This window comes from Sinohyriopsis cumingii, chromosome 4 (assembly GCF_028554795.1).
Source record: "Sinohyriopsis cumingii isolate HCF-2022 chromosome 4, ASM2855479v2, whole genome shotgun sequence".
NCBI classification, from domain to species: Eukaryota; Metazoa; Mollusca; class Bivalvia; order Unionida; family Unionidae; genus Sinohyriopsis; species Sinohyriopsis cumingii.
The window spans coordinates 39,293,203-39,316,559 of record NC_142964.1 but is presented as its reverse complement, the minus strand read 5'-3'; the positions used below and the strand labels follow the sequence as shown (position 1 = coordinate 39,316,559).

The 23,357-nt window shown below is 35.2% G+C and overlaps 2 non-coding genes across 2 annotated transcripts; both read left to right on the top strand.

Moving 5' to 3' along the window:
* The first annotated feature begins 111 nt into the window (after positions 1–111).
* Trnas-cga (transfer RNA serine (anticodon CGA)) lies at positions 112–193 on the top strand. The gene has a single exon. It is a non-coding gene; the product is annotated as a tRNA-Ser (tRNA).
* Positions 194–9,983: 9,790 nt separating this feature from the next.
* Positions 9,984–10,065, top strand: Trnas-aga (transfer RNA serine (anticodon AGA)). The gene has a single exon. It is a non-coding gene; the product is annotated as a tRNA-Ser (tRNA).
* Positions 10,066–23,357: the final 13,292 nt, after the last annotated feature.

Below are 23,357 nucleotides of genomic sequence, written 5' to 3'. Positions count from 1 at the left end.
ACATTCACTGTGAAAAACAGACACATGATTGTGATAAGGAAAGTGAGATAAATTCCTGTAACAACTCCAAGATTGAAACGAAATGAAAATGTGCGTATCATAGTTATAGATGTCGTCGTGGCCGAGTGGTTAAGGCGATAGATTCGAAATCTATTGGGGTATCCCCGCGTAGGTTCGAATCCTACCGGCGACGTAATACTTTTTATATGCATCAAAGGTGTGACAGTAGAAAAAAATCAGTCGGACAAAGGACGAGAATTGTCCTCGATGACATAGGAAAATGTTTTTACCTATAACCTATGATTTTCTTCATGAGTTGGCTGAAAATAGACTTGTCCAGGAACTAGAATTGACGGGCAAGCACGATCGTCTTTTACACTGAAAATTCCGTTTGGAATCAAACGAGCAGATTGTAACGGTGTTAGGGATCATGGGCCTAATCAAATTTGAAAAGTAGAATGTCTTCATATACATTTTTAATAAGTGTCAGTATCAATAGGTTCAGGCCTTCTATAAATAATTGATAACACGACTATCATCAGAGTTTGTTTTCTTAATGTAATTCACATTTTAAACAAATCCGTATGCATTACTGTGACAAAACCGAATGCAATTTAATAAATCATATTACATTAAAATAACTGTCATTGCAAAACTCAAAACTCATCAAGAACCACATACATTTATATAGGCAGCTTCATGTTAATGTGTCCGTCTTTGTCTTTCCCATTAAAGTATTCATTCAGGCATACGTTTTGCGATCAAAGTGAGAAAAAATGTTTCACGTACTAAATCCTTTACATATCACTACACATCTCTCTCTCTCTCTCTCTCTCTCTCTCTCTCTCTCTCTCTCTCTCTCTCGTATATTTTGGGGAAAGGTATGGCATTCGTGCTTCAATTCACACCTAGGTTTAATTTGATACCTAATGATCTAATAGTGTGAGTGACACCTTGGATACTTTTCGTTAATGTTGTACTTTTCTTGATTGCTTTCAAATTCAAAAAATCTTCCTTGGTAAGTGAAGACATCGATAATACCAATAATGTTATATTCAATCAATTTCTTGTAAATGATGAGTACTTTGTTTACTATTGCTAGTGTGTTCATCAACAAGTTCGTGGTCATAAGATCTTCTCCTGTTTTGAGGTTTATGTCTTTGTATTAAAATTTACAAGTAGGTAAAACATAACATCAAAGAATATTCTCCTTCTCATTTGAAAACTTTTCGGCAATTTCATCTCATAATATGACACTATTTTTGATCTCGCTTATTTCTTGTTCAAACAAGTAAACAAGCTTCTTTTAGTTGCAACAATCCAAGTTATTTTTAGAGTTAATAAATACAAACCCGCCTTTGTAGATGCTATCAAACATAGTCTCCCTTTTCATTATATTTACTTTGGCTTCCACATAAATTTTGAAAATATTTTATTCGCATCGCTAATAAAAGTTTGCTCTGGTAAGGAGTCCTAAAACACGTTAAGCGTGGAATCACATGGGTTTTTAAAGCTGTTATTATGACAATTGGTGTTAATTCAAAAAAAAAAAACTTCTTTGTCATGTCTGTTTTTATTTTTAAATTTAACTATATCATTTTAGTTGCGTAGGCTGAACACTTAATATCAAAAGAATAAATTCAGTAACACACTCCAATTTTAACCTATGATGAAAGATCTATGTACTTTATGTCTTACTTCTTATTCTAATGGTAATATCGAGCTTCCGGCCTGAAATCGTCGCAATAAATCTAATAAATAATTGGAAGATTGGAAAGAACCATCAAGAATTAAGATAATATCATCTGCGAACTATGCGAATAATTATTCAGTATACAGAACTTTAATGCTATTAATATTCTTATTATTCTTTAAATGTTATCGATACAATTTCTGCACATGTTAAGAATAGATATGGAGATGGTCGGTCATGTTACCTACAGCCTCCGGAGATATTATTTTTATGTATATTTAAATATTCACAAATTTGCGTACATATAATAAAATCCCAAACATCTTTAATCAACATCAATATGGGTTGCGTCATCCATCTTCTTAACTGGTAGTAATATTATTAGTAACTAGTAGTAATAATGTTAGTAGTTTCCATACGAACCACTCAAAATTGTCATGCAACGGCATCGTGGCAATTGACCTGTACCCGGGTGCGCTGTATTATATAGCCCTTTAGTTAATTTTACTAAAATTACTTGCATGTTTTCTCATTTCTCTGAAGCGTTCTCTATCTCCAAAGTACATCGGATATTTACAATATTATGTTCTGTCGATTTTTGTCATTTATAAAAGTTTCAATAAAGGACTTAATGGAAGATAGTCCTGAATTTCACTCAGAATTTCAACCAATATGTCTTGATACATCACGTGGTGTAGTGTTGTAGTTAGACAATATATTCCTTTACTCCCCTGCGCGCGCCTGCGTCTGCGCCTGCGAAAGTTCAGTATATGCTCCTCGTCATCAAAGAACTTTGCACTCAGTATAAGGAAGTTTCGACAGAATATGAAGTTTTCCGTTTTACTGAATGAGACAGGGATAATAGCACCACATATACAGACATTTATATATAATACAAGGACAAAAGTACATCATATATGGAAGTTTGAACATCATAAAAGGACGAAACATCATTGAAAGCGAAAATCACCGCAGATAAAGGTGATTGTACATGATATAAGGACATGAAACGGTATATATATTGTGAGATATTTGCAGATGACATTATGACAAAGGCACATCATACCAAGAGGTTTGTACATAATATAGTTGAAATGTTCATCTAAAACAGATCTGGAGTTCCATAATGAGAGGCAAATCTCATTTCAGTAGAATTTGTAGAGAACGCAAATGTCTATTTACTCATTTTACACAACATGACATTCCCATGATGTCACTCAAAATGTATCCCATGTGATCATTAGATACGTTGTCCGATGTGTTAAACATGTATTACAACTTGATTGATACAGCAAAGACGAATGTGTTCTCTTCACGGCATTGTAAGTTGCATGACTTATTACTTATTTCTCGGATAAGTTCTCATCGAATCATGTCTGGTGTTAAGGGTTTTCTCTTCCTTGCAGGGTCAGAAAAGTGCTATCCCCCACGCAGGCTCCATGTAGTCGACATACTTCCCGTGTATTATAGGTTTTGATTTATAATTCTATCGAAATATACACCATTGATTTATCGTAGATGTATGCAAATAGAATATAGGGAGTTTGGTCATGTGATGTCCTCACAATTCGCACAGTTATATCTTATTATTCATTATATGCTTACCTCGTATAACTCTGTCCACAGTTAAAGTCTCGGTTAAATCATTTCAAAGCGAAGGCCAAAAATAGAAATGATCGCGTCTATAAGATTCTCTATTTAATATGTACAAAATGCATTCTGGACGTAATCCAAAAGTAATACGTCGCTGATAGAATTTGAACACACATTCATGAAGATCTAATTTTCATTTCGAGGAAAGGTCCATGAAAACTTCTTTAGCGTGGCAATTTCCCTATATATTATTTACAGAACCTTGATTACTTCCTTTAACTGGAAATATAGAGTTCTCACCCATCGACTTGACTGACTCAATACTAATTAGCCCATATGCTATACTGCTGTTTCTTCTGCTTGAGAAATAGTGTATGTATGGTGCGAACAAAGATCCGTTTCGATCTCTGGGTCTTCTGTTAATTTTCAAAAGCATCTTAAAGTTATTCCAACTTTATTTGCGCATAGCTACAGTATAGGTGACAGTGTCCAGTTTCGTAAATTGGCCCGTGGCAAAATTTCTTAACTTAAGGCTATGGTGGGACTTTTTCAGTATTATTGTTTCCTATATAAAGATATGGATCTATTTGTGAACTAGGTGTTTCGGGCTTGTGTTTTTCTTGAAATAGATGTCAGGCCTGTACACCTTCCATAGTTCCTCTGCAGTATGTTGAGAGCGAATTAGCAACAGTTAGCATGGAAGAAGAGCTAGCCTCCCATAGCAGTAAACACAAGGGTTCGGGTCAAGGAGAATATCTCAAAAAACGGCTTGGATGACAACTATTTTCAATTTCATCAGCCTGTTTAATACACACTGTTTTGCGGAATTGTCATCTAGAAAAAGGTGTTTGTTTGCACCGCGAGCACCATACGGTGTCAAAAATGACCTTAGGACATACACATTGCAGGTATATATTTGGGATATGGGTGCATAAACGGCTTCTGTTATGAACTGCCATTGACTTCTCTGGTCAAGTGGATAATATTCTTATACTTGGTTTTAATATGCACTGCTGTCTGGCATTTCTGCGCACCTAAGGTTTTCGTTTTCAATATTGAAGCAAAACGCATACCGAATTCGAGCGATTGACAAATATAAAATACAGCGATGCTTACCATTTGAAAAGATGCATTTATCACCAGAATATTCTGTTCAAAATAATATTAATTTTGGACACAGAGGATACCACCCCCCTGTTTTTCTGAATCGCGATATGTCGGCCTATTCTGCGCATAGCTTTGAAAAGATGTAATGTTTATCCATCTTGCAATAGAAATGAAATATATTACTTTGCACTGTTTCTGTCAGCAGTTCAGTTAAGTAATTAGGTCAGATTTATAGCTAGTTTTCAAAATTCAACTTAAAAATGCCAATAAATGGCAAGAGATATTAAGCAAACTAAACCGATCTTGTAAAAAGGTTAGTAAAGTTCAACATTTTATGAAAAATAAGCTATTACGTGGAAGAGAAACAACAATGAATAGGATGTAATGTGTTTACAACGTCTTATTGATTTGGAAAAATGACTGCAGAATATAGACACAGGCAATACGCCAGGGAATTTGTTGAGAAATTATGTTCTAGCGGAAAGTACTTGGGTAGCAGACGATTTTGTACGTGTGGGACAAATTCTTGCAAAATTGGAAACTTGGATTAAAATACAGTTTTGTTTTAAGGCCCACATTTCCATCTTTTCGAATTTTCTGGGTTACAGGTTCAAGAAGGTCATGGAGTGGGTCTTCACGTAGCCATTTAAAAATGACATTTTTATGTGCATTTCGAGTCTCAATGTGGGATATTATTTTTGTGCACTTTCTGAATATGACTTTTCTTAATTAATGTACGATTGTTCTTTCTGGATACAAAATGGAATTTTGACCCAAAATAGCACGTGATCCAATGTTTACAGAAATGACGTTTCGTTGCGCAGAATTACCCGACGTGAAGAATTGGACGACATGGCGGGTAGGTATCCAAAAAGATGGACTCTTTTGACCTCACTTGTGTACTTGATTCTTTATGATTTTTGTTATACTAGGTCGTTGATTGCGATATTAAATTTGTACATAAAATCTGGCCCCTGCCCCCTAGCACTCCCTTTACAATGAATGACAGATACATTATTGTGATCTTGAAAGATATAGTATTTCCTGTAACAACTTCAAGAATGAAACGAAATGAAAATGTGCTCGACGCAGACAGGATATCGTTGTGGCCGAATGGTTAAGGGTATAAACTTGAAAAGTATTGGGGTCTCCTCGAGTAGGTTCGAATCCTACCGGCGACGAAATGATTGTTTTTGCAATATGGATTTTAAGTTGTGATAGTAGGATAGATCAGACTGATAAAAGACAGAAACAGGAATATAGGGGTCCAAGCTTATATATGTATATATAGACAGCATATTATAACACTATCATACAGGCTAGATAATTTTTAATTCGTACTCAGTGGAGATTCGAAACCAGGTCCGCGGGTAAACGGCACCCATCGCCTTGCCTGCACACACGAGCCCATATTCCTTCACGACTAAGCAAACATCAGCAAACAATGATACTAGTCAATCGGTGTTATATTGTAGATTCGAACCCAGATCCGCGGGTAATTTTTTTGGTGATGTGTGCTTATTGGGGAAATATGGGCTCGTGTGTGCAGGCAAGGCGATGGGTGCCGTTTACCTGCGGGCCTGGGTTTGAATCTCCGTAGAATGCAAGCATAAGAAAAACGAAGAGTAAAGGCCATCATTAAGAATGCTTACAAATGGGAAAATTGACCTGGAAAAAAAAACATTGTAAAAATTCAGGGCACAGCAACAATTGTACCCTCTGTCTCTGTCTCTCTCTCTGTCTCTCTCTCTGTATCTCTCTCTCTGTCTCTGTCTCTCTCGATGAAACATTTACTTACTCAGGTGTGCATTCCCAAATAAATACACTAAATATAACAAATCCTTAAAGTGCATGCATGTGTGAGAAAAAAAGAGTAAAGGCCAAGATTAAAACTGTCTACAGATTGTGAAATTTGCCCGGGAAAATATATTACTGTGTACAAATACAGAGCACAACAGCCTGGCCTGAATGTTTATTAGCTAATCTTACGGTTCATATGGATTATACTCCAGAAAAACCAGTGTAGTATTTGAAGGTAAGCCACCGTATACAAGGGTCAAATAGCTTTGGTATTAGCGTGATATGGTCACGTGGCACTATATGTGTTTTTAGCCTACATGTTTATACCATCCCCAGTGAAGTGAAAGCAACGAAAACAACAAAAAATTAGAACAAATCAAAAGTGAAAGCAAAATTATCAACGATTCAAAAATTTAGGCATGGCTACAGGTCATAGACATTTTTATTCATAAGTTGTTTTTACTTGGTTGGCATCTTATTGTGTCACCCAATGAGAAATAAAATAAAACACAAGATGAGAAAAATATACTGGTAGGGCAAGCAACAAAAGAACACAAATTCATCAAACAATATAACAAAAACACAATAGTATAGGATCATATTTTAATACCTCACTACGTAATTGTTAAACTAACAACCATCGCCATTTTACTCTCTCAAAATTTTGTATCAAAAAAAATATATGACAAATAGTCACCTACAAACCCGTTTACCTTAACTTTATTTACAAAGTCTCTCCAATGTGTTATTGTCACAGTGAAGACGTAAACCTTGAACTTCCACTTGGCATCCAAGTTCGAAATTCTATACGATTATTTTTTAATACATGTAATGAAGATGTATATTGATGCTTGGCACAGTCATTCATAATACATATGCATTCAGTAAAATGTAATATAAAAAGAATGACATTAGTATTACTACATAACTGAAGAAATAATAAGTATTTACACCCAACATACTGTATAAGAAATATTGACTTTCACCATGACTGATGGAAACAAAACGTACTCTCCAAGTCAGTATAGCATAATATAGACTTGTGACGAAGCACATTCATTTTCAAAACCTGAACAGAAAACCTGAGGGAAAACATCATTTTCAGGTAATTGGATCAAATCATGACAAGGGTTTGTTACATTAAATTCTGTATAAAATGATTTACGACAGAAATTAATTTCATTCGTGAAATAAAATTATAGATTGATGCTGTTATCAAAAACGTACAGGGTTCTTTTCCCAGACGGTAACATGAGTTAGTAAACAGAATAATCTCATTTTGGAAATAACAATATTAATTGATTCTGTTAGTAAAAACGAACTGGGTCCTTTGCACAGAAAGTAAGTCCTTATTGAGGAAAGGACCTGTTATGTTAAAGTCATGATGTATTAGTAAAATGCGAAAATGACGTCATTAACGGAGGAAGACATCAGCTTACCTTTCTAAACCATGGTCACAAATCTGTTGCCACGAAATACACAAATAACATCAAAAAGCAATGTCTCGCATACAAAATTAACATTTCACATAACTTAGAGCATTACTGTCGAACCTGCGGTCCGCGGGCGACATGCTGATTTTAAATAGCACACCAGAGCTCTAGCAGCTATATAGTCGTTGCTTTTCAGTTTAATGCTGCGTTCCTGGGCTTCAACAAAAAAAAAAATTCAGTGGCCCATGGTATCAAATGGGTTGGACAGCACTGACTTAAAGGAAGACTGGCTGAAGAAGATATCCTGGGTATTTATATCTGGATTTGCCCTCACGAGTGGGAACATGAGTCCTTCCCATTTCAATTGATTTGTGAACAGCAGAACATGTCTACGTGCCGTTTCATAATTCCAGGAGACCAACACGATATGATATAGTCTCATTTTATCTTAAGGCTCTGGCCATTTTCTGTTCAGGCTGCGGATGTGTTAGGGTTATGGGTGATTGGTGGGGGAAAGGATACATTTTCAAAAAGGTCCAGGTAACAACGACAATTTTGCATACACAGAGCGGTGATATAAGATAAAACAAGATTTATTTAAGGTCGACATGATTTCAAACAACAATTCAACATATATTCTAATAACCTTTTTATACCGTTCTTACATAAAACAAATGAGTCTTTGCAACAAGTACGATTTGCACGACATACAGACACAGCAGACTGCATAGGTTTATCTGGACAAAATGCATTGAGCATAACTTGAAACATGAACAAGCAAAGCATCTTAAAAGGCAGCGATTAAATGTGAATATAGTATGTGGATAAATTAAAACAATTTAGGAAAGTGTCAACCAAAAATAAAAATAATTATTGGTAAAAATTGAAATTGAAATTAACTGCAGTAGTACCATATTACAATAAAAAAAAACATGTTGTTATTTAGCTAAAACGTTGTTGAAATAGAAAGGAACTAACCGTAGGGCACTTGATGGTAGTTATATAAAAAGCGATATGTAATAAAATAGAAGATATTACTGATACGAACTTAAAAAAGAATAGTCCGAGGGTCGATCCTTGAAAAACCTGTTTTTTTTAAAGAATAATTTCTGAAGACAACATGCAACTTTATTTGCTGCCTTCGATCAGTTCAACAGATAGCACAGAAAGAGCCTTACTGAGTCATCTAACATACCATAAGCTCTTCATAACTGCATCTACATGTTTGTTTTCATGAAGAACCTTCTCCCAGTCTCCATGATAACGTAACAAGCGTCCATGACCTTTACAATTAGAAATCAACTGTTTGTTTTGATATCCGGATCTTATGTTGATTTTCAAAAGCATATTATAGTCTGACTATACCAACCAGTTTGTTTGTATCCCCCTACCGACTTAGAAAGCGAAAAACACAAATGAGATAAAAGATGCGGAGAACTTAGTTCATTTACTGATTTATAATTTCAAACCTGATTACACCCATGATCCCTAACACCGTTATAATCTGCTCGTTTCATTCAAACTGGAATTTTCGTGTAAAAGACGACCCTGCTCGCCGTTAATTCGAGTTCCTTGACAAGTCCATTTTCAGCCAACGGGTGTGTGCATGACTACACATATATGTACATTGAGTCATAGATGGAAAACATTACGTCGTCAGTTTCTGATATTTACAATGTCGATCCAGGCAAACGAACAGAATGACAACTACAAATTTGCATTTAACATGGATGTAGCAAGCGGTATAATTTTTATGATCATGAGTGCAAAGGGACATCAAACTAAACTCTCAACATTATGGTAATTTACGGAATTATTCGACGACGTCACCCTGTAGGCTGATGACAATAAACTCGTCGATAATATATGTAATATGGTGCTGTATTAGTATGAAAAGTCTGTTGAGCATGAAAGACTCAGAGAATGCCTATGATATGGCGACTTTGTTCATAGACAGGTTGGAAATTATAAACCAATGAAGGAATTTACCAAGTTCTATGCACTTTTCATCATATTAGAGATTTCCTTTATTGAAAATGGTAAAGATTCACACAAACAGAATGTGAGAAAGCTTGCCAGTAGCTTCTCGTGGGTCGGTGGTTCTTTCCGGGGTTTTCCCGGGTTCTTCCTCCACCATTAATACTGGCCGCCATGTATAGCCTATTGTGTGCTGAAAAATGGCGTTAAACCCTACAACAACAACAACACAAACAGACTATAGAGTGATACCATCTTGCTTGCGCATAGCTATAATATAACTGCATTGACTGTGAAAAACAGACACATGATTGTGATAAGGAAAGTGAGATAAATTCAGAATGAAACGAAATGAAAATGTGCGTATCATAATTATAGAAGTCGTCGTGGCCGAGTGGTTAAGGCGATAGACTAGAAATCTATTGGGGTCTCCCCGCGTAGGTTCGAATCCTACCGGCGACGTAATATTTTTTATATGCATCATATTAGAATAGATCAGTCGGACAAAGATGAAAATTGTCCTCGATAACACAGGAAAATGTTCTTACCTATAACCTATATTTTCCCCACAAGCCTATATTATGCTATACTGACTTTTAGAGTAAATATTGTTTCCATCATCTGCCCTTTTCATTTTCAACTGTAGCGTACACATGGAATGGGAAAGGACGGGTGTCATTTATACGCTGCCAGTTCCATTTATTTGTAACTGAAACTGGTGTAGGGGTAGGTGTAGGTGAATCAGACTGGAACTGGTGGAAGGTGTTTTTTGCGCCAGACTGAAACTGGTGGGAGCTGTTGCGCCAGACTGAAACTGGTGGAGGATGTAGTAGAGCCAGATTGAAACTGGTGGAGGTTGTAGTTGAGCCAGACTGAAACTGGTGGAGGGTGTAGTTGAGCCAGACTGAAACTGATGGAGGGTGAAGCTGAGCCAGTATGAATCTGGGAAATTGAGCCAAAGTGGAACTGTGATATTTTGTGGGGTTTTTTTCGTTCAAAGTGGGATGTTCAACCAGTGTGCACCCGGCGTGGGTCAGAAGTATGATATTTTGTTAAGTTTCATTTTAAATAGCATATCGGTTATATGAACTGTCGTCATCAGTATCATTGGTAATTTCAACACTCTGTCGTCATCATCTCAATCCTCATAACGGCCCCGAGTGGCCAAGTGATCTAAAGCGCTCTCCGTTACGGATCACTGCCATCTCACCTCTGTCTGCATGGGTTCGAGTCTCGGATTCGGCTAATGTGGGTATGTGAGAAAGCTTGCCAGTAGCTTATCGTGGGTCGGTGGGTCTTTCTGGGGTTTTCCCTAGTTCATCCTCCAACATTAATACTGGCCGCCATGCATAGCCTATCGTGTGCTGAAAAATGGCGTTAAACCGTACAACAAGAACAACAATCAACCCCCGTCACTATATATATATATATATATATATATATATATATATATATATATATATATATATATATATATATATATATATATATATATATATCTTTTGTTAATGTGTGCGAGAGTAGGGTATGGCATAGATTGTTTCATTTATTACTTTCGTGCCATCATCTTATCGTACAATACACAAGTCTCGTCATTCACACACATTGTGTTTGTGTTATTCATTTAGTCCAAAGCCCACTCGGTTTCAATTTTGTTACAATTAGCACGTTCTTGATTTTTCGAATTTTAGGTCGGTTATTAAAGATTGTATTTTTTTAACGTTTGTTGAAAACTTGACAAAGAAGACAAGAAAGTATATCCCCAATTAAGTTTATTATCGGGACGATATTTCATATATTAATGCAATTCTACTTCTGATATAAATCATCTTTCTTTTTTTTCAATATTTATACTAAGGCCAGACAATATAGAATACTGGTACAAGAGATGTAATAAAACAGACATCACAATTTTTCCCTGAATCATAATAGCAACTGACATATCCTCATATTGAGAAACAACCTATTTTATATTAACTTTGTTTCTTTCCCTGATATGTTTACGTTTTCTTATCACCTGAGCTAAAATCTGTGCACATAGGATGAAAAATTATGGGGAAAGTGGATTTCCCTGTCTATACACTCTTTCGATACCAAACCAATTAGAGACTTGACCATTATAATTGCTCAAGATTTGATTTTCCGATATAAGAAGTTGTATCCAGTATATTTATAATTCTTCAAACTTTGAAAACTTCATAACTTTATCAATAAATAGCCACGGGAGTGAGCCAGATGGCTTTTCAAAAAACCAATTAAAAAAAAGTAGTCAAGGTATGTTGTGCTTTCTAGATCAAAACATTAAATCATATAAGTTTCTGATGTTACCACCAAGCGTAGCGTCCATTTATAAACGCTTTTTGATCGTTTTGCATATATATGGGTAGCACAATTTTAACCCTGATTGCAATGCATGCAGAAGCAATTTTGAATTACACATGTTATCTGTTTCTCTAATTCAAGATATACTGTTTAGGTTTATAACATTTTGGTATCCATATAATCACGGTTCCCCTTCTCTCTGCACGAACGATAATCCCCAATGTTATCAGCCCTCATTAAAAATTGTCTAATGTAAGTGTAAAACATTTATAAAATTCATCGGATCATGGGATGTTTCATTATTTTGTAAAACATTTGCATATTCTGTATATGATAAAGAACCGTCTCAGGAGAATGTATGTAAGTAATACACTTGAGGATTGTGAGAATAATTAAGCAGGCTACATTTGAAGAAGGCATGACCTCTGGCACCCGTCCTTTCCTCTTCCATGTGTACCCTACAATTGAAGATTAAAAGGGCAGATGATTATGTAACAGAGGTGTTGTGCACATCATCAGGCGGTATGATCAGCTAGATGTAGTAATGGCTTGTTTAAATTTTCACACAATCACGTGACAATTAATCTTCATAAATATAAATTGTTTCTTAACTCATGAAGAAAATCATAGGTTATAGGTAAAAATATTTTCCTATGTCATCGCGGACAGTTTCCCTCTTTTGTACAGCAGATGTATTCTACTACACTGGACAACAAATTTTTACAAAAGTCATGTTACTGAAATAAAATTAGTCAATTCTTATCAATTTTTATGTGCTGAACACGAATATGACAGTCAAATTGCAAAATTGGCTCTAGTTTTTTTTTGTAATCTGCAAGAAATTAATGTTTACATAACGAAATGCATTCCAATAGTAAAAGGTCAACTGTAATAGCCTACCTATAAAAAATCAAGTCATTGACTACATCTTAGATTTCTTCGCCTGTCTCTTGTACAGCTGTTCGGGAGCATCTCTGAGGAGTGTCCAGCAGTAGTCAGCCAGCATTGTAGTGGACCATTTTCCCTGGTATCTTTGTTCCATTGTTGCGATATCTTGATGAAAACGTTCGCCGTGTTCATCACTAACAATACCACAGTTGCTAGGAAAGAAATCCAAATGGGAATGAAGGAAGTGAATCTTTAGAGACATATTGCAGCCAAGTTTCTTATACTTCATCAACATGTCTTCTACTAGTTCCTTATAGTTTTCTGCCCTAACATTTCCGAGGAAGTTTGTAGAAACTAGGCGAAAAGCATTCCATGCTTGTTTCGCGTCACCTTCCAGCAAGTTGTCGAACCGGTCATCTTTGAAAAGCTCTCGAATCTGAGGACCCACAAAAACTCCCTCTTTAATCTTTGCTTCGCTGAGTCGAGGGAATTTTTCATGCAGGTATCGGAATGCTGGCAAAGTCCGGTCAATGGCTTTCACGAAGTTCTTCATCAAACCTAGTTTTGATGTGAAGGGGTGGTAGCAAGATTTTCTGAGCCTCAACCAGAGCTGGGTGTTGGATATTCTTCTCTCCAATGGCTACATTCTGCCTGTGAGTCCATTCCTTCCTCATGTAGTGCATTTCCCTTGCTCGGCTATCCCACTCGCATAAGAAACACATGTATTTTGTATATCCTTGCTGCAGTCCCATTAAAAGGGCAACTACCTTCAAATCACCACAGAGGTGCCAGCTGTACTTGTTATACTCAATGGAATTCAGTAGCTGCCTTAAGTTATCGTATGTCTCTTTCATGTGGACAGCATACGCTACTGGAATAGATGGAAGAATGTTTCCATTGTGCAAAAGCACAGCCTTGAGACTCAGTTTCGAAGAGTCCACAAATAGTCTCCATTCTTGTGGGTCATGAGTGATTTTTAAAGCATTCATGAGGCCCTCAATATCGGAACAGAATATCAGATTACTTTCCTTTCTGAAGAAAGGCTCCAATTGCTGGTGGCGCTTTCGATATGCAGTAATTGTGACATCTTCTTCTAGAAGATTCCATTGTTGGAGTCTTGATCCTAGCAATTCTGCCTTGTTCTTTGATAAGTCCAAATCACGAATCAGGTCATTTAGTTCTTCCTGTGTTATTCTGTGTGGGGTTGATGATGCACCACAGTGAAAATCTGGATCACTGCATGCTGATGGACCAGGAGAAGAACAGGTCGACTCACCTTTGTCTTCGTCAGATGAATCAAGAGAATATTCTGCTGGAGGTTCTGGAATAGGAAGTCCCTCACCATGTGGAACTGGTCTCAATGCAGACGGAATGTTTGGGTAGACTATTCTCGACTTCTTTCGCTTCGTTATTCCGCCGGAAAGAGGAGGAACCAAGCAGAAGTAACAGTCATTTAGGTGGTTGCTTGGCTCTCTCCACACCATTGGGACTGCAAACGGCATTGATGACCTTTTGCAATTCAACCACTGTGAAAGCTGTGTTGTACATGTAGCACAGCATATATGCGGAGCCCAAGGCTTGTCTTGGTCACCAACCTTGCATCCGAAGTAAAGATGATATGCCTTCTTCACTTGAGAATTGATACTTTTCTTCTGGTTGGCAAATGTCACTTCCCCACAAATATAGCAAAAATTGTCCGCGGTATTAACACACTTTCGAGGCATTACTGTTCTTTATTGTACGTAAATGGATAAAATAAGTTTTATGTAACAGTAGCTTGAACTGTCTCGCACAACGTCTAAAATATTTTAAATGCTGAACCTATCTGATTGGGCTTTATATAGTACACTGCTTACGTCAGCTTCAGCAGCCGCCTGGCATTAGTATAATAGGCCTACACATGTATAGTACACTGCTGACGTCAACTTACTTCAGCAGCCGCATGGCATTAGTATTGCATTGCATCAGAAAATGATGCAATCAACTGTGGATGATGTGAGCATGATGGTATTATGCAATGTAACATCATTATTCCGGATGTTGCTGCAGTCCTACTGGAGAAATTTACACAGTGAAACATAGAAAATGAGGTATATGAATATCTTCAAAACGAGAGCCAATACAAATTTTTCACGGTTATATTCGTGTTCGGCACACCAAAATACTACAGATTAGGGCCTTTTCAAGTCAGTAATGATTTCACTGTTGACCAGTGCTATCACACCTTTGAGCCATATAAAATATAATACGTCGCCGGTTTGATTCGAACCTGCACGGGGAGACCCCAATAGATTTCAAGTCTATCACCTTTTTTGTTTCTTTCTTTATTTAAAAAACGTTTTGTACAGTATATAAGTTAAAAGTATACAGTCAGTATGTACATAGTAGTTTGTAATGCTATATTACAAAATGATTCTACAATAGTATTTTGCAATGCTATATTACAGAACATTGATTCTAAAATAATATTTTGTAATGCTATATTACAAAAACAATGATTCTACAATGTAATAAACAATTTCTCCTCTTCTATTCTCATTAACGGATTATCTTTTACAAAATACTTTGTAATCAAAGTCTGATTTTTGTCTTTGTAATGTTGATATGCATATAATTTATATTTTCTAGTCAAATATTGGAACAATCTTTCGATGTCTATTTGTTTCCCTAATAACGACATACTGTTTCTTCTTTTGTAAATGCACAATCGAGCAATGCTCAGAATGTAGTTCAAAAAATAACTATTGACTGATTTTGTTTCTTTGTTATATTCTATCATGAGCATTTGTTCAAAGGAAGTGCTATTTAGAACTGCAACTCTACAATTTTTAAAAATAATCTCAACTATATATACAATATAATTCTTAAAAGAGCTTAATTCAGGACATTTCAAGAACATGTGAAATAAATCCTCTGTTTCCAACTGGCACACTGGACATAAGTCATTATCAATTTTGCCATAGTATTTCAGTCTCTCTTTTGTAAATATTCGATTGTTCATTATTCTGTAATCCAAATCTACACAATCTGGGGTCTTGAAAGGCAAGTGTATATATTTCCAGTCTATCACCTTAACCACTCGGTCACGACGACTTGTATACTTACATATGGCACATTTTCATTTTGGTTCATTCTTGGAGTTGTTACAGAAATTTTCCTCTCTTTCCAGAACACTATAATGTGTCTGTTTTACACTGTGGATGCAGTTATATTATAGCTATGCGCAAGCAAGGAGGTGATAACTCTGTAGTCTGTTTGTGTCAACCCTTACCATTTTCAATAAAAGAAATCTCTAATGTAATGAAAAGTGCACAGAACTTGGTAAATTTTTTCATTGGTTTATAATTTCTAACATGGCTGTGAACAAAGTGGCCATATCACTGGCATTCTCTGCGTCTTTCATGCTCAACGGACTTTTCATACTAACACGGCGCCATATTACGTATTTACATAGTACACAATTAATTTTACTATATGTTCTCTACATTTATTTCTCAGTACTGACCTTTCCACTGTGTGACAATCAATGCAAATCATATGTTAATATAAAATACCTTCAAAGATGACTTCACGGTGAAATTCTTGTCAAAGGTTGACCTGCTCTTTTTTTAGATGATTGACTGTCAACATAACAGCATGTAAACAGAACACATATTTCACTTCCGGATCATCACCAAGACCTTATTACTCACTGTGCACTGTCGCCAAAATACATACAGACAACAACACCCTGAGCTCATATTATCAAGAATAAACAGTTACCTTTAAATCCCTACCAAAAATGCATAAATAAAACTCTTCTATCACCACCAAAATGAGAGAGGAAAAAATGTTCTAAAAATAGACTAGAACTACATTCGTGGGTACTGAACTGGAAGTATTAATTGTGATGTAATTCCGTATATTATGGATGAGTTTATTGTCATCAGCCTACAGGGTGATGATGTTCATCCGTTTCCGTAACTGTCGAATAATTCCGTAAATTACCATAATGTTGAGAGTTTAGAGTTATGTCCCTTTGCACACATGATCAAAGAAAATATACAGCTTGTTTTATCCACGTTAAATGCAAATTTGTAGTTGTCGTTCGTTTCGCTTGCCTGGATAGACATTGTAAATATCAGTAACTGACGACGTAATTTTTTCTTCTATGACTCAATGTACATATATATACGTTGGCTGAAAATGGACTTGTCCAGGAACTAGAATTGACGGGCGAGCACGATCGTCTTTTACACTGAAAATTCCGTTTTGAATAAAACGAGCAGATTGTAATGGTGTTAGGGATCATGGGCATAATCAAATATGACATTATAAATCAATAAATGAACTGAGGTCTCCGCATCTTTCACCTCATTTGTGATTTTCTCTTTCTAAACCGGTAGGGGGATACAAAAAAAAAAAACTGGTAGGTATAGTCAGACTATAATATGCTTTTGAAAATCAACATAAGACCCGATCAAAACGGGACTTGTTCGCACCATACATGTACCATACATGTACCATACATGTATCATACATGCACCATTTCGCATGCAGTAGAGAAAGTAGTATATCGTATACCCGGAAATCTGAGCAGTGGTTCACGCTGGTAATAAAGGGCTGTGGTAGTATTTATAAACCTGTCAGCATTGTACCCATCATAACCAAACTGGTTGAGAAATCAACCAACTTAGCATCATTTGTTAATAACATTTTTAACAAACAGTTGAGTTCTAATTGTAAAGGTCATGGACGCTTGTTACGTTATCATGAAGACTGGGAGAAAGTTCTTCATGAAAACAAACATGTAGATGCAGTTATGAAGAGCTTATGGTATGTTAGATGGCACAGTAGGGCTCTTTCTGTGATATCTGTTGAATTGATAGAAAACAGCAAATAAAGTTGCATGTTGTCTTGAGGAATTGTACTTTAAAAAAAAGTTTTTCAAGGGTCAACCCGCCGACTATTACTTTTTAAAGTTTGTATCAGTAATATCTTCTATTTTATTACATATCGCTTTTATATAACTACCATCAAGTGTCCGACGGTTAGCTCCTTTCTATTTCAACAACGTTTTATCTAAATTACAGCATGTTTTTTTTAAGTTCTAATTTGGTACTACTGCAGTTAATTTCAATTTCAATTTTTACCAATAATTATTTTTATTTTTGGTTGCCACTTTCCTAAATTGTCGTTTTAATTTATCCACATACTATATTCACATTTAATCATTGCCTTTTAAGATGTTTTGCTTGTTCATGTTTCAAGTTATGCTCAATGTGTTTTCTCCAGATATACCTATGTATTCTACTGTGTTTGTATGTCTTTCAAAGCATGCTTGTTGCAAAGACTCATTTGTTTTATGTAATGTCGGTATAAAAAGGCCATTAGAGTTTATGTTGAACTGTTCTTTTAAATCATGTTGACCTTAAATAAATCTTGTTTTAGCTTATATCACCGCTCTGTGTATGTAAACTTGTCGTTGTTGCCTGGACCTTTTTAAAAATGTGCATTTCCAACACCAATTACCCTTAACCCAAAGAAATCATTAGCCTGAAAAGAAAATGGCCAAAGCCTTAAGATAAAATGAGACTATATCAGATCGTGTTCGAATACTGGAATTATGAAACGGCACGTCCACATATTGTGCAGTTCACAAAGCAATTGCAATGGGAGGGACTCATGTTCCCACTCGTGAGGGCAAAGTGAGATATTAAACACCCAGGTTATCTTCTTCAGTCAGTCATTATCTAAGTTATGTAAAATGTTAACTTTGTATGCGAGACATTGCTTCTTGATGTTATTTGTGTATTTCGTGTCGACAAATTTGTGTCCATGGTTTAGAAAGGTAAGCTGATGTCTTGCTCCGTTAATGACGTCATTTCCGCCTTTTACTAATATATTATGACTTTAACATAATATGTCTTTTTCTCGATAAGGACTTACTTTCTGTGAAAAGGACCCAGTACGTTTTTACTAACATTATCAATTAATATTGCTATTTCCAAAATGAGATTATTCAGTTTTGTAACTCCTTTTACCATCTGCAAAAAGGACCCTGTACGTTTTTGCTAACAGTATGAATCTATATTTTTATTTCACAAATGAATTGAATTTCTTTCGTAAATCATTTTGTACAAAATTTAATATAACAAAACCTTGTTATATTTTCATCCAATTACTTGAAACTGATGTTTTTTCGCAGGTTTTCTGTTCAGTTTTTCAAAAATGAATGTGCTAGGTCACAAGCCTATATTATGCTATACTGACTTGGAGAGATGTTTTGTTTCCATCACTCATGGTGAAAGTCATAATACTTCCTGTATGTTTGGTGTAAATACGTATTATTTCTTCAGTTAAGTAGTAATACTAATGCCATTCGTTTCATATTAAATTTTCATTGAATACACATATATTATGCATGACTGTGTCAAGCATCAATATACATCTTCATTATATGTATTAAAAAATAATCGTATAAAATTTCACCCGTGGATACCAAGTGGAAGTTCAAGGTTTACGTCTTCACTGTGACAATAACACATTAAAGAGACTTTGTAAATAAAGTTAAGGTAGACAGGTTTGTAGGTGAATATTTTTCATATATTTTTTTTGTACAAATGTTTGAGAGAGTAAAATGGCGATGGTTGTTAGTTTAACAATTACGTAGTGAGGTATTAAAATATGATCCTATACTATTGTGTTTTTGTTATATTGTTTGATGAATTGGTCTGCTTTTGTTGCTTGCCCTACCAGTATATTTTTCTCATCTAGTATTTTATTTTATTTCTTATTGGGTGAAACAATAGGCTGCCAACTAAGTACAAAAAAAACTTATGAATACAAATGTCTATGACCTGTAATGATGCCCAAATTTTTGAATCGTTGATAATTTTGCTTTCACTTTTGATTCGTTCTAGTTATTGTTGTTGTTTTCTTTGCTTTCACTTCACTGGGGATGGTATAAACATGTAGGCTAAAACACATATAGTGCCACGTGACCATATCACGTTAATATCAGAGCTATTTGACCCTTGTATAAAGTGATTTACCTTCAAATACTACACTGGTTTTTCTGGAGTATAATCTATATGAATCGTAAGATTAGCTAATCATGTTCAGGTATGTCAAACATTCAGGCCAGGCTGTTGTGCTCTGAAATTGTACACATTAATATATTTTTCCCGAACAAATTTCACAATTTTAACATTATTTTTAAGCATATGATATGCTGACTATACATGGCGAACAGGATATTTAGTGGAGAATGATCCCGAAAGAAACCACAGACTCACCGGAATCTACTGAACAGTTTTCTTACCTTCCCATGCTGTTAGAGGCGACACTCGAAGTCACGCGGACAGAGGTGAATTGTTTGAGTATTGTTTAAAGGTGAGCGCCTTTGACCACTTGTATACCGGTGACCAGATAAACATTTTCCAATGCACGAGAGAGAGAGAGAGAGAGAGAGAGAGAGAGAGAGAGAGAATTTTTAATCCTATCGTCGGAACCTTATTCTTGGAATTTGTCATAAAGGTGTACAGAACACGATAAACTAAGTTTGATCAATAGTGTTTGTTTCAAATAAATATTATTGAAATGGTGAAATAATGTCTAACTTTTGAAGGCCTTGAAAGTAGTAGCGATGTTTCATAAATTTCATTTGAAACGAACAAAATGTAACATTCTATAAATTGCAGGACAAATGTGATTAATTTTGCTAAATCACATAGATTTGTAGTGTAGTAAAATCAACCTGAAATTCATGTACATTCGAATGCCTCTCAATTATTACGTGTTATATTTATTTTGTAACTGCGGGGGTGGGTAGTGGGTTAGTGCGACACTTACAGGAATAGACTATTCAGTTCAAAAAAATTATCTTTTTTTTGGTACAAAACATCTATACCACGATGTCAAATGTAATATATGAAGAAGAAGGAACGAATAAATGAACTTATGATGGTATATGGTTTCAAGCACATACAATGCAGATATCTAGGTGTGGAAGTCAGTCTGATTTTATGATTTCAAAAGAACCATCTGCAAGTCTAGAAACTCGATTTGCAAATCTGTACATTATCTTTAGACATGATACTGTGTATATATAAGAGAACTGCATGCACCCATTTATTATATTTTGTAATTGTAGTATTTGTCAAAATATTGAATAAAATTATAATCAAAATATGTAATAAAGTATAAGTTCATCTATAAATGAGTAAATAGTGTTTTCTATATGCATTTTATATTTCCTAGTTGATTGAAAAGCAAACTATTTATCTTTCTGTATGGTAAAAGAATCCTTGCAAATTTTATGGATTGAACAAACTTAGACTATAAAAGCACGGCATGTAAGTATTAAGAAAGACAAATGGACAGAATGTAATTCTTATCACCACTTGTAACAAAAAAAAACGGATTTCAGTAACATGTGACAAGAAAAATAATATAATCCAGCGAGGCAAATAATTTGAGGGTAGATGCTATGACAATTCATTTCCTTCCGTACCTGTAGCAGGTGACAGGGATTAGTTTTGTAAATTGTCCCGTGTCCAATTTTTTAACCTAAGCTATAATGTGACTTTTCCAGCTATTATTGTTTATGAATTAAATATTTTGAGATATTGTTTTGGGGCTTGTATTGTTCTTGAAATTGATGCAAGTCATATTCACCTTCTATAGTAACTTCACAGTATGTTGACATTGAAATGTCAATAGTCAGAAAGGAAACATATCAGTAGACATGTAGGTTCAAGGCAATTAGAAAACTCAAAAGCGGCATGGATGGCAAGTATTTTGAACTGCATCAAACTATTTAGTACACAATGTTTTTAAAAATTATCACAGTGAGAAAGGGCTTGTATTTGTACTTTGAACATCAATTTGTGCCATAATGACGGTCGGACGTGAAAAATACATGAATTAATGTAAGGCTGTTGCGCATAAAAAAATTTTGATATGATCATCCACTGACTTGTCATAAAACGTGAATCATAATGTTTTGTTTTGTTTTATTATAGGTATCCAATTTTGTTTTACGTTGATGACTTTAGTTATGTATTTGTATTTGATTTTTTTATATCGTTAAAGGTGATGAGGCATCATATTTATGCATAAAACTGTCCATTGTGCCCACAGGACAAATACCTGAGGAGTTACATCACCTTCGATGAAAAAGTCTTTATACAGGCTTTAGACACTAAGCAGGCTTGTGTGATCCTTGTTATAGGGAAATCAACTGATAGGAAAACATTCCACTGGTCCATCCCTGTAAAGTATGGAAATACAGCAACATCGGAAAAGTCACATTGTTGTAGGTGATGCATGCTACCAGGTGTTATTCTTGACACATTGAATACAATTAAATATAGATTACAAGTTCTTTATAAGAGAGGCATAGTTAATATATAAATAATTCTGTACACGATGCATTTAATTACGGTGTTATTCCTGTATATGATATTGCCAAAATGACCATTGTTTAGAAGCCATGGATTGATTTCTTTCTATGTTTGCTAGGACTGGTCCATCTTTTAATACGCTACCACACCTTTAAATCATAATTAAAAAGTCTTTCGTTGCAGATGGGTTTGAACATATGTGGAGAGAACCCAAAGGATTTCTAGTCCATCGGATTTTTCAAATTGTAATTATTAAGTTTCAGTGCAAGTTGAAAGTTAAAAAAATACAAACCATAGTCAGTCTGCCATTGCATCTGACACTTCCTTTAATTTTTAATTTACAGATGTTTTATATCCACTGAATGAAACTTTCACCATACCCGAATATTTTTAAACAGGACACCAACTGTGAATTATTGAGAATGTCAATTTTTAAAGCATCATTGTCAACCTTGATTTTATTTTAAAAAATAAAGGTGATATAACACAAATTCTCATTGACCTTTATATAACTGATTCATTCTTAACACTCCGAAAAGATCTTTAACAAAATATCATAGACATAATTTCAAAAAATGTACAATACAAATCTACTCTCAATCCTTCCAGCTTGGCTTGGTTACGTTTAGTGGGGTTTAATAATCCGCGAAGAACCACAAACCCACGGGAAGCTACTATAAAGCTTTCTTACATGGCCACGACGGACAAACCGAGACTCGAACTCACGCCGACAGAGGTTAAATGAATCATTAATCACTTGACCATTTAGACTCCCCGTGCAATATTGTTCTAAGCCTCATATTTAATCCCTTCTCATGATAATCCTTCAAATCAATTTTTCTTTCGATTTTGTCCTATAACCCATGCCATACAAACTTGTGAAAGTGTGTGTTTACTTCACTAAGGAACTCTGGATATGGTAATGACAATACACGATGCTTATCCTTTCAGTCAATTGAATTAGCAGGTCTCGATTTCTCGAATTTTGCATGTGTTTTTAATGATTGTATTTTTTTTAACGTTTCTTGAAAACTTAACAAAGATTAAAACAAACTCAGTAAATCCGCAATTAAGTTTATATTAGGGGCGATATTTCATATTATAGCAATTCTACTTTTGATGGAAACCATCTATATAAGCCAGACAATATTGAATACT